The sequence below is a fragment of the Falco peregrinus genome, chromosome 2, assembly GCF_023634155.1.
Source record: "Falco peregrinus isolate bFalPer1 chromosome 2, bFalPer1.pri, whole genome shotgun sequence".
Lineage (NCBI taxonomy): Eukaryota > Metazoa > Chordata > Aves > Falconiformes > Falconidae > Falco > Falco peregrinus.
The window spans coordinates 4,029,879-4,047,733 of record NC_073722.1 but is presented as its reverse complement, the minus strand read 5'-3'; the positions used below and the strand labels follow the sequence as shown (position 1 = coordinate 4,047,733).

The window sequence follows — 17,855 nt, the reverse complement described above, 5'->3', positions numbered from 1 at the left end:
ACTTCCTTCCCACACACCCACTCCCAGAAACTGCCTGAAAAAAACCCACCCCAAAACCTGTAACAAATGCAGCAAATTTTCTGGTAGGAGCTAGCAGGAATACAGCACCTACACAGTTGGTTGCAGCATTGCTTTCTATTGAAAAAAAAAAAAAAGAAACCAGTTTTTACCTCTCATGTCAAACTGACTAAACATCCTTCAGGTCAGATATGCTTTTTGGTTCCTAGAAAGGTGAAGTTCAAAAAGAAAAAAAAAAAAAAAAAACCCACAAAACAAAAAAGAGGGGAAAAAGAAGGAAAAAAAGGCAACACCCACCCACCCCACCCCCCAGAAAAAGGCATGGCACACTTATAAGCCTTTCCTCTACCCTCAACATAGAGTTGCTTATCACACATTCCTCTTTACCAAGTACGTCTGGCACAAACAGTTGTTCAGACCAGGGGAAATACTTCCAAGGCAGTAAATTTGTAAAGATTGCTGAGGAGTTTTGTGAGACACTCTAAAAGGGAGCCTGGAGCTGTCAGATGAGCTAGCGCTCTACCTACCAGACTGGAATACAGCTGTCTACCTTTCCCACACGTGGAAATGCACTCCCTTCAGGTTTATTAGCAGTTCACAGCACTGATTTAAAAAGATTATTCTAATCCAGGTTAAAGAATTACTTCAGAAAACACAGTACGTATTAAAACCTAGTCCCTGGCTGTGGCTGCTAATAGGACAGAGTAAATAATCATCATTTCTTCAAATAAGCATACAAACATTAAAAGAACATTCACAATACTCCGATGAGTAGCCAAGAGCAATCTTTTACCAGTCCTGTCTTTGAAGGTGAAAGCGTATGTGAGAAGGGGAAAGAAGATGAGAACACAAGAATGAGGTTATTTCGCACGTTTTCAAATTCAATTGCTTAAGCTAATGCTTAGAAACTCAAAATTACGAAAGGAAAGAGGTTATGCACAAAAATCTGTGACAAGATTTTGTACCACTGAATCACTTTTAATTGGATTGAGAGATATTAAGTATTTTCGCCAACATCACCGAAGAAGTATTCAGCTTCTTGTGGATGGCTCTTTGAATCAGCTCAGCATTTAGCAGAAGCCAAAATGCCAAACAGCTTATTTACAAGTTAAGAGGAAAGAAATATAAAACAAAAAACATCATAATATAATTTCTATAAAGCTATTGTGTGATTACATTTTAATACTGTGTTCAGTTCTGATAGCCCTGTACTTCCACACCACAACAACAGCTAGAAAGTAAAACCAGACAAGAAGATACAGAGAAAAGAGTGCAACAGTGATCAGGGTATAGAATGGAATGTAACGTAACTGAACGGATTAAGAGTATTCATTTCTGAAGTTGCTTACAGAGCGGAAATATTATATACAAGGAAACGAACAGGCAGCACTTACTCTCCATTTCTTACACTACAAGGAGGCACACAACGTACAGACAGCAGGCTCAGAACAAAGTTCTGTACAACACACAACCATCTCTGGACCTCACTGCCACAGCGTTTTGTTGAGATCAAAACTGTAATTGCTTTCAAAAACACAGTCCACAAATAACACAAAGAATAGATCCACAGTGAGAGTAAATGTGATATTCCAGATGCAACCATTTCCCTATTGGAGCTTCTACTCTAAATTCACTCTTCTTCTAGCACACGCAGAAAGATTAACGAGATCTGCCACTCCTTCCTTTCCTGAGGCTCTTAGGACTGGAAATCAGAATGCCAAAGACAGAAACCATGCCAGACACAGTACTTTGTCTTAAAGTAAATTTAAAGAAAAGACTCTAGCTACATAGAACCTGCTGGCCTTTATATTAATGATTACAAAGACAAAAACCCCAAACAAACAAACAGAGAGGTGATACTTTTCAAGATAGCTACTAAAATAGCAGCATAGCTCAATGGTATGCCACCGACTTTATCCTTTGGCAACAGAAAGGAACACATAATAGACAAATCCTAAGAGTTAATTTACAAAGTGAAAAGAATGTTCTCCCCAATGGGAGGAAAAAAGAAAAAAAAAAAGGAAAAATAAAAAAGGATTTTGACTTTGTGCACACTTCAAACTGGACCCCTGTTAGAATTCTTAAAACTGCCTCACTAACTACAGAGATCATGGAGCTACTGCAACTCATAAGCAAAGGTATCTTTGAAGTCCCTCTAATTGATTGTTATTTAATAAACATGTAGTTATTTAACAGTTTATAATAAGTCGCTAATTTCTCCTAACTTTTTTCCTAGTCATAGCTAGTCTCCACTGACTGAAAACATGGTATCAAATCTCTTCATCTATCCTCGTCTTGTAACAGCAGCCTGCAATCCAGGCTTGCCTTCTTTTGGGCTAGTGGTCAACAGGTTGTATTCCACCCGGAAGCCGGTAAGATGCAGATTATCGGAGGGACCTGCCCTGTTTAACATCTGTATCAACCAATAACATCTGATCTGGAGAAGGCATCACAGTGCACTCTCATCAGACTTGCAGATGACACCAAACTGGGACACACACACAATCGACACTGTCAAGGACACGACCGCCGTTCAGAAGGACTTAGGCTATAGGAACGAGCCAGCCTTCTTCAGAGATTCAGCAGCTCCTGCACCCAGGAAGCAAATGCCCCTTACAGCGATACAGGCTGGGACTGAGCAGCTGTGGAGCAGCTCTGGGGTCCTGGTGGGCAGCGAGCTGGCAGTGATCCATTGCCCTGGCTACAGAGAAGGCCAACAGCCTCCTGTATCAGCAAGAGCACGTCCAGCAGATGGAGGGAAGGGATTACCCCCTCTGCTCTGCACTCACTAGACTGCATCTCAAATACTGCAACCAGATCTGGTCTCCTAAGGCAAGAAAAACATCAACAAATGGGATCAAGTCCAGGGGAAGGCCATCACGATGGTTGGGAGCTGGAGCACTAGCCCTGTGAAGACAGGCTGAGGGACTGGGGTTTGTTCAGCCTGGAGAAAAGGCGGCTTCAGAAGGATGCAGCGGCAACCTGCCCCTACCTACAAGGTGTAAGTTGAAATAAGTTCAGCCTTTATGTAAGGGGGGGGAATTTCACCACAAGGACTGGCATGTGGTAGGACAAGCTACTCTGAGAATTTGTACCTGAGTAACTCTGTTCTCAAAGCTAACCACGCTTTTTACATATACTTATAAAATCTTTGCTATCCCCACACTTCCAAACCACGTGTGCACACATACATCTGTACTCACTCCTACTTTGCCTTCATTTCTTGGAGCTTAGAACTCCATCGTTGTGTATCTTGACTACGGAAAAAAAGATCTTTGTTATTTGCCTATATCACACCAAATACTCAGGTTCCGTAATGGATCTAACCTGGCTATCACAGCTCTGCTCTTCCTCCATGGTAGGCGTTCATGCCCCTTCTCTTTTACTTGTGCTGGCACTCATCTGACTGCATAGTAAGTCAAATCAAAGAACAAAACGAGTAGGAGAGATTTAAATTTTGTAATTTTTTTTTTTTTAAATAGTTTAGCTGCCTAACCAGTTTATCACTGGTACAAAAGTCCATGCAAGAGAGGGTTGAACCACTTGCAGTCCCAGTTCAGGTTGGTATGAACCAGTCATGAAACAGAGTCCCTAACAGATACTGAAATCCTGGTTCTTGATGGAGATCACAGGTAGTACTGTAACATCCGTGATTACTCCTCCTCCTCCTTACAATTAAGCTATTAAAACAGACAGATAAGACTAAGCAAAATTGGAGAGTTGCTTAACTACCTTATACAGTTTTATGAGTTGAAAGTTACGAGGCTGATTTTGGTAGGTTGAGGGGTTTTGGACTAACAACCGTAACTGGTTGCAAAGCCCTATTTTTGAGAAAAGGGAAGAAATTACAGAGAACAGCATTTAAGAAATGGAAATGGTTGTGCAATTAGGAAAATTTCTATTTATTGCAATACCTTGGTCTACTGGCTACTTGAATTTCAAAGCAGAACAACGTGCACCAGTGAGGTGCCCGATCCTGCAAAGGACACACAGCTTCACAGAACAAGCCAAGGAAACTTCCATGTGCATCCTCCTTCAACATCAAAGTCAAAGGCAGGCTCGCCATTGCCTTCAACAAGGCCAGAAGCAAACTTTGTAGGTGATTAACACTTCAGTTATCTGACTTTTGTCATGTTTGCCGAATTAAAACCTATAAAATATTTTGTCCTTTGGTGAGAGGTTTTACTTTGCCATTTTTACTTTTTTTAGCCAAAACTAATAATTCCTTAATAAGGCTCTAGTAAGGAGAGTTTAAAAACGATTGCTAATGACACTGAAAAAACAACAATACTGTCTCAAATACTGAGCAGAGGCACTTTCATAGAAAACAACACCTAAGCATAAACAATGGATTAAACAGTAATCTCCCACGCTGTATATATCTTTTGTACTGGAAGAAGCAAGCTGCCATATAAGCAATGTTTCAATAAATTCAGCTGACTAGAAAGCTGCAATTTCACAGACTTCTGGAATTTCTCAGACACAGTATTTTTAAATGATTACTTCATAAAAATCACTTTAAGTATTTTGTTAGATGTAAAGTTTTTATACAATTCGAGTAATGAAAAACCTCAACATCAGCTCACACAGTGGAAATACACAGTCAGTCCTTTCCAAGATAAGCACTACATCTCCACTTGCCATTTATTATACTTTTAAACTGAATAGAGAAGATTGCTCTTAAGAGATAGCCCAGGTACAAACCTCTACTATCCAATTACTTATGTAATCTCTTTAAACTTCTCCATGGAAGTCTCCAACTATCTCTCATAAATCAATCTACATCAGTTGCTTTTGTGAAAAATCTTTAACATAAATATTAATACTGTGAGATACTATTTTTCCTCCAATTCTACACGATATCCTTAGGTTCCTTTGGGAAATTACTTCATGTATCATTCAAGCTTTTAAAACAAAACATATCTGCTTGGAAGCTAGGCTTCTGACTCTCATCCTATAAACATCGGTCATCTAAAACAATTTCCAGAAGTATTGGAAAGCTTAAAAGTACGTGCACTGTAATTAAATAGCAGTCAAACTTCTAATCTGTTGAAAATGCCATTGGGTGCCTGCATGCATTTCAATGCTCTACAGTATATTAAATAAAGCAATGAAAACAAACACAAGGAAAATCAGTCAGAATATGTACAAGCATGGAGTTTGACCTAACAAGAGGACAGATTTTCAAGCTCACATCAGTGCAAGCAATTCTTTTTTAGCTTATCTGCAGGCACTCTGCATGGCTAAAGTTCTATTTTAGAAAGTACGTGAAAAGGTTAGGGAAGAAAGAGAGGACCGTGATTATTCACAGTCCAGCCAAAATCTGTTTTCTGTGTTTCAGACTCTGGGGATTCCATAGTAAATTTAAGAGAAAAAGCTGGAATTTCCTGATCTGGCAGATATAACCTAGGGTGGGGGAAGGATAATTCTCAAAAGAGCTTTCAAATGTGTGCTTGGAATTTTGCCGGACAGAACAATGATTGATTTAAATCAGCCATAAAAAGAGAGATTTGATCTTCTGTCAAGTCTTTGAAATGCTAGAAGTTAATAGGAATCATCAGTGCTGTGTTCTTGTTTAATGAAAAATCCATTCTTCTACATTTAGTTCTAAACATTTATAACGCACTTATGGGCTGATCATTTCATGCTTTCAGTTGTCCAGTACACCAAGTATCTCTTCCTGTGCCATGCTATGAAGAACTGAACTTTTATAGGCAAAACCAGTAAGGAAGGTAGGGTTTTGCAATAAAATAAAGCACTTGCATTCCTTCCTAAAGGTGATTGGCACAGCTTTTCGCTGACTTTTTCATTATACAGTAATTTTATCCTCTCCCAACCCAACTCATGTGTTTCATCACTTTTTACACTGAACAAATAGCGGACAAACTCTGCTCTCTATTGGAAGCCCAGGCGAAAGGGTCTGTCTTTTTTTCTGACTTCACTGCTTCATGCCAAAGATACAAAAAGCATTTCATTTTGCCCGCCACATTTTCCCTCCTTCACCTTACTCCTTTCTCTGTGTTAAAATCATTGTATTTCTATCACTTGTATTTACAATAAACAGATTATAACAATGTCTCTGGTTTGGTTTACATAAATGTACATAAATAGCAGTATCACTTGAAAGAACGAGAGACACGCACCAAACAATACCAGAGCAGTCTCTGGGTACCAGTGGAGCAACACTACTGCTCATTTCTTAACATTACAGCATTTCAACCATTATTAGCATTTCTGCACCCACACATACAAGACACCCTGTCTAGAAGTGTTTTCTGGCTTCGAGAGTCTAATCGTAACAGCAGACATCTTTTATCTGGAATCCCAGAAACCACAGAAACCAGCCCACAACCCCAAAAAACACACAGAGCCACATTCAGTTTTGCTGATGACATCTGGCTTCATTTGACCAAAGCCTGCAGAAGAAACGCATAGCCTTGTGCAGCGGAGATGAACAGAGTTTGCAAACTTAACGAACAGCGTTATCTTCTTGTTTTACCATGCCTGGGTTGTTCTTCCTGTTGTCTCTCTACAAAGCCAGCTGCTGGGAGATAGACAAGGAAGCAGCAGCGCTTGGTGACCCTCGCTGGCAGCCAAAGAATTAGTCTGGTTGATGGAGCGTGGCAATGTACTGTGCCAGCCGAAAAAAGCAGGCTAGAACATTTTTTGATCCTTTTACTGGGCTTCGGGAAGACAAAATCTCTTCTTTTCACAAATCTGACTAGGAAGCTTAATTGATGTCCAAAGGGCCTTTACCTTATTGACAGTCACTATGCTTAGGCTATGATTTAGGGTAGCCTAAATACTTGTGAAAGGGCTGTAACTGACAGCGTGCTGCAGTATGGATAACTGCTTCAGACAGAGAGGACATAGGCAGAATGATCCATGTGGCGTGATGCTCCCGTGACACTCCCACCATTAGGCAGAAAGACCATTAAGTGTGTCAGCAGAGCGGAGTGGGACAGAGTATAGCTTGCAGAGCATGATTCACAGTCACTAGATGCAGAATGAGGTAGAGAAGGGTCAAAGAAATACCTCTGCTGAGGTATGAGGGGATGTCCATAGCATGCAAACTCCTCCCTAAGACAATAACAAGAACTGAAGCACCCCAACCCTGACCTTCGCATCTTTGTTTCCTTCTGGTTTGCTTTCTCCAGCTGCTACATGCCTCAGCAAAAGAAAGCAGAAAGGGGAAAGCAATTTCCAAGGGCAAAGGTAGTGCAAACCACAGCTAGGGCCCTCTGAACTTGTTTTTTTGGGGATCTGCAAAGGCAGGCCTGGCCAAGCATGTCTTTGTGGCCCAAGAAGCAGAACTAACATGAACTGTACAGAGCAAATCATGCTCCTCCTGCCAGTTGCTAACAATCCTAGTTGTGGTGTTAAGCTGCCAACAATCTAAATCGTATTGTGGACTTCAGGGCACTGAAAAATGTTGCGTTCTTCTGCTGCCATCAGCCTTACCTACCTTTTATTTATTCCATTCTATCATTACAGATGGAGTGATACATTTGAACAGGCTAAGACCCACTCTTTCCATCACACTATCTTCTGCTTAGTCACTCAAGCTATTTTCTGAATGAAAAGAGAAAAGACCAAATGCTATGAACAGAGGGCACAGAGGACATGGCAACTGAAGCTGGGAACTGCTGTTGATAAAAATCTGAGGAATTTATGGAGATTACAGATAGTCTTTGATTGGTTAAATACTTCTAGCGATAGGCATACCTCTCAATGCTATCCGAAGGACAACAATTAGATTTCGCAGGAATTTCTAAAGCATTGTTTCTTTTTATTTATTTGTATGCTTTTCCCCCCCGAAAATTTTCAAAGTGTTTCAATTTCCAAACTGAAACCTAGATTTTCCTGTCGCCTTGGGTTATGGCAGTTCAGGAAACAGGCCTAGGATGTTCAGGTACCTTCAGGGAAGATGGCTTTTCAATAGCATCAAGTCATTCTGAGCCAGGAAAGAGACTGGAATCAGATTCTTTCACATTCCAGACCAGTACCTTGACTAATAAGCAATAAAATCTTCCCAGTCTTTTACAATCCCAAAAGGGCCTCTGACAAAAATTTTTCATCAAAACAGAAGAACGGAACATTTTATACAGATTTATAAACACTGCAACTTCTGGAAAAAATTGTTTATTCAAATATTCCAACCAACTTCAACTGTCACTTTGTCTTACAACATACATTTTCTCTCTTTTCTTCTGCCTGTCTTGTTTTTCCACAGGAGGACATTTCACTGGACTGTCACTAACAAGTAGGACACTACTGCCATATTGATATTTTCAATAAAGTTCATTAAAGCAGTATTGCTTTTGTACACCACTATTATGGATGTCACTTGGAGCTTTCCCTGTGACAAATCTATCTCTTACAAATTAAGGAATTTCCAGTCCATCAGCAACTATTAGTATAATAATTATTCATTACATAATTTACAACTTCCAGTGGAAGAATAATGCAACATGAACTGCAACTTTATAATTTTTAAAAGAAGTATCTCGGTGTATCTTAGCTTGAAATGACACACTTTTTTTTTTAAACAAGAAAAGAATTAAAGATAGAATTACTATTCTTCCTAAAATTGCCAGAATCTAAGAAACAAAGCAAACCACGGAGCACAAAGAAGATTAGAAAATGCTAGGATCATCAAGAACCCCATGTAATTTAAAGGCAGCTTCAAGATAGCCCCCAATCAAACCAAACATGCAGCCAGCAGGCCAATTCTTTCAAGTATTCATCCACAGGTAGTAATTTAAAAAACAATCACAGTGGTGAATAAAAGCTGTTATGATCTATGAAGTACAGCAAGGTGCCACTCAGGAGAGTTGTTTTCAATCATCCATCTCTGAAAGTGCCTCCTGGAACAAACTTTAAAGTGTGTCCCTTCCAAAGTCACATTTGAAAGAACAGAAAAAAAATCCTAACCAGATGCTTCTAGTACTAGTAGTAGTACCACCTTTAACATTACATTGCAAATAACATAGCCCACAACACAGGTCACTTTAATAAACCAACCACTAGATGTAAAATACATTTTCCTCCCCAAATTCTAAAATTCGGGTTATTAGAAGTACATGCTAACTCCCAGGTGTTGGAGATCTATATTAATACCAAATACAGCAGAGCTGGTCTTCAAACTGAGAAAGGAATTGAATTTCTATACTTATGCTTCTAGGGCTGATAGCTAGAGCAAAAGGAAGCTTTAGACCATTTTATAACACTACTGAGGTGGACAGTGGTTCCGTTACTGTAATTATACTGCAAAACCTCCCACTACCTTCATAATTCCTATTCCAATATAGCACATTTCAGTCTCCTTTATCATTGCAGCTACTTGATCATCACCTAATTGTTCCATTAAAGGCACAGGTGTTTGGGATTAAGGACTTCATGTCAGTGTACAGTAAGAAGTACTTTCCTTGAATTTAAACAGATTATATCAACACATTACTTCTCTGAAACTAGTCTTTTTTCTAAAATACGTTGTTTAGTTAATTTGATGATTTAACCCTGATAAGGCCACATTTACCCACATATGCCTAGTAAATAATAATGAAGGAAAGGCCAGTTATAAAATCCTGAAATATTTCTTTTTAGTAATAGCAGGCCAAAAAAAAAAAAAAAGGTAATCACAGAATAATGTACATGGGAAGGAACTTCTGGAGGTCATCTGGTTCAAGATGCTGCCCAAAGCATGACAACTCTGAAATCAGACCAGGTTGGTCTGAGTCATGCCCAAAAGCACTCAGGGCAGCCTGCTCTAGTGTTTACCCACAAATCCCAGTCTACACTGCCAACTTCTTTTGAGTCAGTAAATCACTGCAATTCCACTTGCAGTTATTTTTAAAGCTCTTCTGGAATACAGATTATATATTGGCCCATCTGTTTCAATATAATGAACAGTATAAATTCTACCTCCACTTTAAAACATTGTGGTTTCAATTTAAGAAAAATAAACTAATTTTCATCAGTTGCTTGCTGTTACTTTCACATACTTCAAGATTTGTATGCAAGACTAAAGTCAGTATTAATTCAGTACACATTCTGTACCTAATTTATCCTTAGTCTCCACATCATCCAGAGATCACGCTTGCACAAGATAAACTCTTCAGTACCAAAGCTTAAGGAAAACGATCCATCTTCACAGAGTTAAACAAAAAAAAAAAAAAAAGGAGGTAAATTCACTTTTCACTGATGAAGTAGTACTATATGCTTTTCTTGCGATATGACCTATAATGGGATTTTTTTTCATCTTTACTCTTGCTTATTTTAAGCCTTTCTACTCTGGTTCACAGCAGAGTTCCTAACAGCTGGGAGGAATGTCAAACAGAAACAAAAGGTGGAAAGGGAAATATCTTCAGCCTTTACTAGCACAGAATTTTCTTCACAAAATCAAACCTACAGTGTCTGCTAGTCTCATTTCTCTCTTTCATAAATTCATCTAAGCATCAGACCACCCAAACTGACAAGTGCCAGCTGAATACTGCCCCATTCATATCATATCATGAACCATTTTATTCTCTCAAAGAAAATTAAAGATATTTTCACATGAAAATCAAATATATCTCAACCAGATAGCCAAAACTGAAATACAGTAACACACCAATTTGTTTCTCTGAAATAGAACAGTGAACATGGGTTTTGTAAAATTCTGGGTTTGCTTCTTTTTATCACAAAAAAAATGTTAAACAGACTGTTGATTATATAGATTCTCTGCCCACTGTCCTTTCTTCCAAATTAGTATCTGATTTCCATTAGCTGGTATATTCTTGGGATATTTCTACAGCAGATCCAAAGGTCTCAACACTACAGATAAAAAACCTGTCCCTAAATTGCCTAGCTTGGACCTTGATGAGCTTATCTACAGCAGCAGGAAGTTTATTTACCCTCTTTATTGATTAGCTCAGAATCCTGAGTTCAATGTAGACATTCTTGAAAAGAAATAGATCGCTCGCCACAGGAATGGGCAGTTTGAAAGTTTTTGCCATCTCAATGTTCCTTTTTAACTTCATCATCAACCAATGTCAGGCTGACTGACAGCCAAAGGAGATACCCTGAAGAGATAGGATAGCACTTCTCTGAGGAGAAAGGTCGCACTCTTTGGCTACATCTCAACTGGGAAAGGTGGGGTTTGGGAGTGCTTACAATCTCCTGAGTTGCCAGGCACTCTGTAATTAAGGAAACTTGGTTAAGTACCAGTCCCACCTCTCAGTACTGACTTCTGGATCAGATGGGCCAAAAGAGAGCTACGACCTATTCTGGTTAGGACTACAGTTCAGGCGACTGCGAAACTAAGTTTCCAGGGTATGTATGTCCTGACACACATACTTCTGTTTAGATGTAACCATTCTTAAGTCAGGGCCAAACCTCATCTTGGCATTAGGAGCCACTGTAAGAAGGAGAAGCTGCAGAAAAGATTAGTATGAAATCTCTCTCCCTCTAACTCTCTCACCAAGAGTTTAAAACCAGCTAGTTCAACAATTGCTAGAGATCAGAGTATTCACATGACACGAAAGGTGGAAGAAGAGAGCCCAAGAAAGATTATAAACGTTGTGCAGTGGAATACCTCCAACCAGAGCTTGCTATCTAGCACAAAGAACACATCTACAGGACAAAAATATATCAGGTTTCACACATTTCTCTGCTTACAATATTGTTTGCTTTTAATAAAGCATATGCACAGGTGACTTCCTGTGGAGAGATGAATCCCATGTATTGGTCTAAAAAGCTGAGAAGAAGCAATGTTTCCCTTTAAGCTTACTACCCTTCAAAATTTTTGCAAGTATCCAATCATCTTGTGTTTAAAGTTTAGTATTCCATTCTTAAAAGTTTTTCATGTAATCAAAATACCCCCATCAGGACATCAGCATCATCAAGGCCACATGAAACCTTTCATGATAACTGAATATTACTGTGTTCATCATCAGTGCGACATCAGGTTTAAACATCACTGTGTGTCTTAAACAGATGGAAACTATCCACACCTGAGGGAAAAAAAAAAAAGAGAGCATTCAGATGAAGTTCTAATACTGGCCATTTAAAAAAAAATATCATCTTTTAAAGTATTACAAAACAGCTATTTATGACAGCTTATTCCCCAAAGACCTGTTAGAAACCTTATCTCAATAAGTAATGACAGTACTGCCACAAGGAGGGTCCTCTGATAAATACTGTCACCCCCTCAACACCAGACACCTGCAGTGAAAGTGTTTCACAAGAGCCTCACACAGCTGGCTGAAGCTGCTTAACTATCCAGTACACCTGCCAAATTGAGAATAAAATTAAAAATGAAGTGTTGATCATGGGAAACTGCTTTGGTTTTCCTTTTATTTTTTTTTAAACTAAATACTCTTCATTACATTTTTAAAACACCAGCCACATTAGGCACCACAACGATGATGTCTAGAAAGAAAATACCTTACAACTTTTCAGCAAAACCTGACTGACAAAGAAAGGACATGAAACATCAAGAATAGGAGGTTCTAAAGATTTTTAATACAAAACCCTTAACTGTTCTGCATTTGTCCTCGAAGTTTATTTTCTGGCCAAAATTTTGCCTGGAAAAATAAAATTTTGATAGCTTTTATGTATTCTGAGCAAATGGGCCAGCCAGGTCCTAAACACAAATCATCAGCCCACCACAGTACAGAAGTCCATGGCTCATTTTAGGTCATTGTAAACCCTACTAGCAAGCGAGGCACAACAATAACGAGACAAGCAAACAAGAACATAAGCAAGAACCAAAAAGCCTAGTCTGTATCACCACAATAATGTGTTTTCCTGTAAGCAATTCACCTTCTCCACCATAGCATCGTTAATTTAGCTAACACAGCAGTGTAACCAATTAACAACTCCTTAGCAAACCTCAAACTTCAGTTCACTAAAGTCTTTTTCTCAGAGTAGATACAAAAAGAGGGCCTAGAGATTATAAATAACAGGAAAACCAGAAAAGAACATGCAAAGCTCAGAAACTTGAGAAATCATCTGTTTACTGCGTAAGTTCCTGTGTACTAAGCCTTACTTACTGCAGTAGTAAACCACTGACAGCACTAGCCTGGCTAAAAGGCTTATGCTGTTTGTGTGCTTTGCCACATCCCATAATTTCTCTAGTCATTTGAACACTATTTCAGGAATGTCCTGGAGAGGTCTCGGATGATTATCCACAGCCATAGCATTCTACTATTCACCAGAATGATTGTAAATGTGTTAACAGTTCATTTCAAACATTGCAATACTCACAACATGACAGAAAGGGGTCTTTGCTCCTTGTCAGATTCCTGTCTTGAATTGCATCCTCTTATGTACAATCATTTACTACTGAATGCTTCAGCAAAATGTATTTTAAATATTTAATACATCCATTCCAAATGATCCTTGTTCATGCTGTAAGCCACTAAAATACCACCTCAGCCTGCTGCTTCTGTGCAAAACAAAGCTGGCAACTGCAAAAGAATGTGGGAAATATGAGAAACTTTGGCAAAACTCCTACTGTCCAGGAACATTAAGATATGGAAACACAGAAAAAAAGACCTCAGTTTCTGGGGCTTCTCTATAGGTCTACATTCCAATCCAGTACATTAAAGGAAACACTATTATTTGCTTCAGAAGGGTGAAATTCAAGACAGACCCTCAGAGATCTCATCTGAGCAGTATCCTGTTTTCTCTATTTCACTCTGACTCCATGGACATTCCAATTCCAGTTTTGGCAGTTTGTCACTCTGTTCACTCTGGAATTTAGTACTGAATAGTTTTGTGTCTTAAACTCATACTGTAGCTTATTTTGCAAATGTCTCTGACAGAAGCCCATAGCACTCCAAACCAGAATTGTTCACCACTGTAAAATTCCATCCAAACTAAAAAAAAAGGGGGGGGTGGGGGGCAATGGTAACTGCAGGTCTCTGCACTAAAAGTCTCAAGCAACAAAAATAACAAAATACCATTTAGGTCAGATCCTGCAGACAATAAAACTGTCCATTACTAGAAATGTGATTAAAATCAATGCAATACCTCAGGGGGAAAAAAAAAAAAAACAACAAAAAACCAATCATATGTAACACTTGCAAGGTCACGCTTGAAAATTTATCACAAATTGCTGTACAAGATGGCATAAAACATTAAGACAGCACTGACAGAATGAGCTGAAAAGGTCTTGATTTTTCTTTTTTGTGAATACACTGAATATACACTGTATAGGTCTTGGGAATATGGGGGACAGATTTGATGGACAGTGGGCTTAGGAACCCCTGGGAATACAACCCTGAGGGTACATATGGGACTTAAGGCACATCCATGACCTAACTTCTATTGAAGTTTTAACATCAAATTAAGAACAGAAGTAATGTGTTAATACGTTCCTACCCAGACATCACTTCCTAAAGAAAATAAGCTACTAAGCTCCTAAACTTCTAAAGGCTCCTAAGTTTCTCACAGGATGCTTGCCATATCTCTGTGAAGATAATTAAAAAAATTAAATTACATTATTTGGTGCTGTACCAAGAAATTATGTATACAAAGATACTTCAAGCTGAGTAGTCACAATGTAACCCAAGACAGCAAAAGTGTTTTAAAATGTAAACCAAGCCCCAATTAACAACACACATTTGACAAGAGAAGTACAAGTACACTTAAAGGTGGTCATTTATCGAACAGAAATATCACTTAGCTCACAAGGAAATTTTGTATCGCACGCATCTCAGAATAAAACACAAAAGATTTAATATAGGTCAAAGCAGCTTTATAAGCAACAGTAACCACAGATTATTTCACGGAAGCAAAGTCCACTAGATTCCATTACATGTCCCACTTTCCCCATTGCCCTCCCAAAAGCAAGAGAAACATGCAAATGTTCCCTGCCTTGTTCAGCTCCCAGCTACTCCGGCCTTACTGCGCTATAAACCTTTCCCCATGACAACTGGTCTCCACTGGATCTTTACGGACAGAAACCAAAACCAGCACCCCCTGGTCAGGCTCTGCATTGGTCAGGCTACAACTGGGGAGAGCAGCAAGCACCTAGAGGTCTTACGCAGCCAGAACAGCTCATGAACAAGAATCAAATCACAGGATGAGACTGTAATCATTTGCTACATAACAGCATTTTAAAAATCTAGTTCATTTGCTAATAACGGTATTTTTAAAAATATCTAGTTCATAAATCTGAATTGCATCGCTTTCTTTGACGCACAGTAACTGTTTATTAACAGACATTTTGTACAGGGTTATTTCTAACAGGAATTTAGGGTTTTCATAGAGGCATCCTGTTAACACCGGTGAAAAGGCAGAAAGCTGTAAATCTACCTAAACTTTTTTAGCATAATCAAGGAAATCTGATTTAAGAATGGACTAGGCTTTGAATAAGAGTACTCTTTCTCAGTCAGATCATCAGACCATGAGACAGGCACTTCTGGACTAGACTACAGTTTATCAATCCACAGTGTGAAACAAAGGAAAAAAATCCACCCCATTGTTTCCTCATCAAGAGCAAATAAATGTCTTTCCCTGACAATTTTCTGCAGTCCACCACAGACAGCGAGCAAGGCTAAAATGCCCACTTTTTCAGCTGAAGTGGGCCATACCTCCTCTCCTGGAAGTTTTAGAGATCCACACAGCAAATCACCCTATCCTCCAATGACCATAAGTGTCCCAGAGAGTGACAGGCAGAAGCGACCAGAATTGTTCCTCTGCAGTGTGATCCCAATAAAAACACTGCCACGCAGCTATGTGATAGGGGACACCTGTGCTTTGGTCAAACCCTGTTACTTGACCAGGTGTTACTAAGGCATACGCCTGCCATCTATTAGCTAAAAGGCAGGCACCATTCGTCATGTGTCAGGCGTATTTACTGCCATATGGCATGATCTGCTTGTACACAATCTGCAGAATATCAAAAGTTCATCTGCCACATGATTAAAAATACCTGCATCTTTGTCAGACATTCTCAGCTCTATGAGGGAGGTAAGCTCTTAAGTGCGAAGGAGTAAGAACTCTTCACAGGTCAGATCTGGAGGCCATAAGATATGCTTATGTGGACAAAACTGCAGGTTAGCACTTAAAAGTACTTTAAAAAGAAACAGTAAGCATGTAAAGTACTGATCCTTCATTAACAACACAAGAAAGTTGCTAACACAAAGAGAGCATCCTAGCAGGATGTAGCTGAAGTAGATTCTTCTAGATCTTTTCCTCTATACCAAAAGTTTTTTTTAAAAAATGTGTTTCTAGACACTGAAAGCCTGATTATCAGGACAAACAGTATATTAAAGGAGGGCATCCCAGTACGGTTGCTCTTTTTGTTTTTCAAATAAAGAATGAAGTTTCATTTAATGAATTGAGAAAAATAACACAGACATACCAAAGCAGGTCCAATATACAGTATTGCACAGCACGCAGCAAGAGTATGCAGAAATTTGCTGTCCCAAGACAATACATCTTTACATACCCAAACAATGACTTTGAATACAGTATGTTTTGAGTTGATGAGATAAAATTCCTTTTCTTCACACACAAACAGTATGCAAGTTCAAAGGATAGCATCTGATCTTGTCCTATGAGATGCAAATGATTGTTTCAGTTGACAGAATACATTCTTACCACTGACTGACTGCCTCTAGCCCAGAAGTCCTAACCAACTAAAACAATTCCAAAGGCAAATTAGCCTTAAAAAGTATACTTACACACAAAAAAAAAAAAAAAAAAGAAGCGGGGAGGGGAAGGAATCTCTCCCCCAAGAAGCCCTTTCATTAGCCTTTTAAAAACAAGAGCCACAGATTGACTTCACTGGGTACAAACTTCATTATCACTAGTGATTTTGCACAGAAAAAGTCACTGTGAAGAGCAACAGTATTCAGCAACATTCAAAATGTGCTATTTAAAAAGACCCCAACCCTACACCCACAAAGCAAACCCCTACAAAATATTTAAACAACACAAAAAAAGAAATCTTAATTATTGCATCACTACTCTTTTTAGCCACTAGCTGCTCCTTCCAAATGAAAAGCAAGTCAATCTGTCCATACGGATGACTCCCTCAAATACATGAAGACAAATGGCTCCAGTTTGCTTCACACAATAAAACATTCAAAGTCTTGAATTACACCATCATTCTCGTGAGACACTTTGCAGCAGAGTCTAAAACATATTTAGGAATAGTTGGGGGAAAATGCACCAAAGTCAAAGAATTTCTGATCTACTTTCATACACAGTAGAAATTAGCTATTCATAAGCATATTGTCAACAGCTGCACATTCCTGGAAAACAGGATCTAATTCTGCAACCGTGCAATAAATTTCTCTTCAACAGGATCTTCACAGTAACAAACATCTCAAAAGTCAGTAAAAACTTCGTAATATCATAAAGGTTTCCTGGTGACAGAAAACACGCTTAGGATCAAGAGGTCTGTGGCACTTGTACAGCTGGTTCACAGCAAAGCAAAGGTGAACAAAAAGACACACAAAAACAAAGGAGAATCCCAAAGAAAGAAACAGACACCTAAGGTGATAGTTCTATGGCAGCTAGGCTTGATCTGCAGCTTTGTTTCTACAGCACCACTCTTCCCTTTTGCTCCCAGCCCTGGACTTGCCTCCTGCCTCACACCAGCACTAGTATCCATTCAGTGACACAACGAGCTGATTCTGCTGGAAAACAAGGGGTTTCATTTTAGCCAAATCACGTCCTGGGGTCAATTTACTATTGGTGGCAGAAGACAGACAGGTAAACAGAATGATGAGACAGTCCAAGCTTAAGTGGGCTGTGTTACCCCTCTGCAACCCTTTTCCACTTCCCTTACAAGTTGCTGTAATAAGAATTTACATGTCCCAGCATAACAGTTACGGAAT

At 39.1% G+C, this 17,855-nt stretch overlaps 1 protein-coding gene across 3 annotated transcripts in view; it reads right to left on the bottom strand.

Annotated features, from left to right (window-relative positions):
• Positions 1-17,855, bottom strand: part of WWC2 (WW and C2 domain containing 2) — a 104,832-nt gene that overhangs the window by 79,843 nt on the left and 7,134 nt on the right. The window contains exon 1 of one of the 3 annotated variants that reach the window (XM_027777406.2): positions 15,941-16,032. The exons of the other annotated variants lie outside the window; for them this stretch is intronic. The gene's annotated coding sequence lies outside the window, so the exon portion shown is untranslated. Of the gene's footprint in view, positions 1-15,940; positions 16,033-17,855 lie in introns of those variants that run through there. 3 annotated transcript variants of the gene reach the window in all.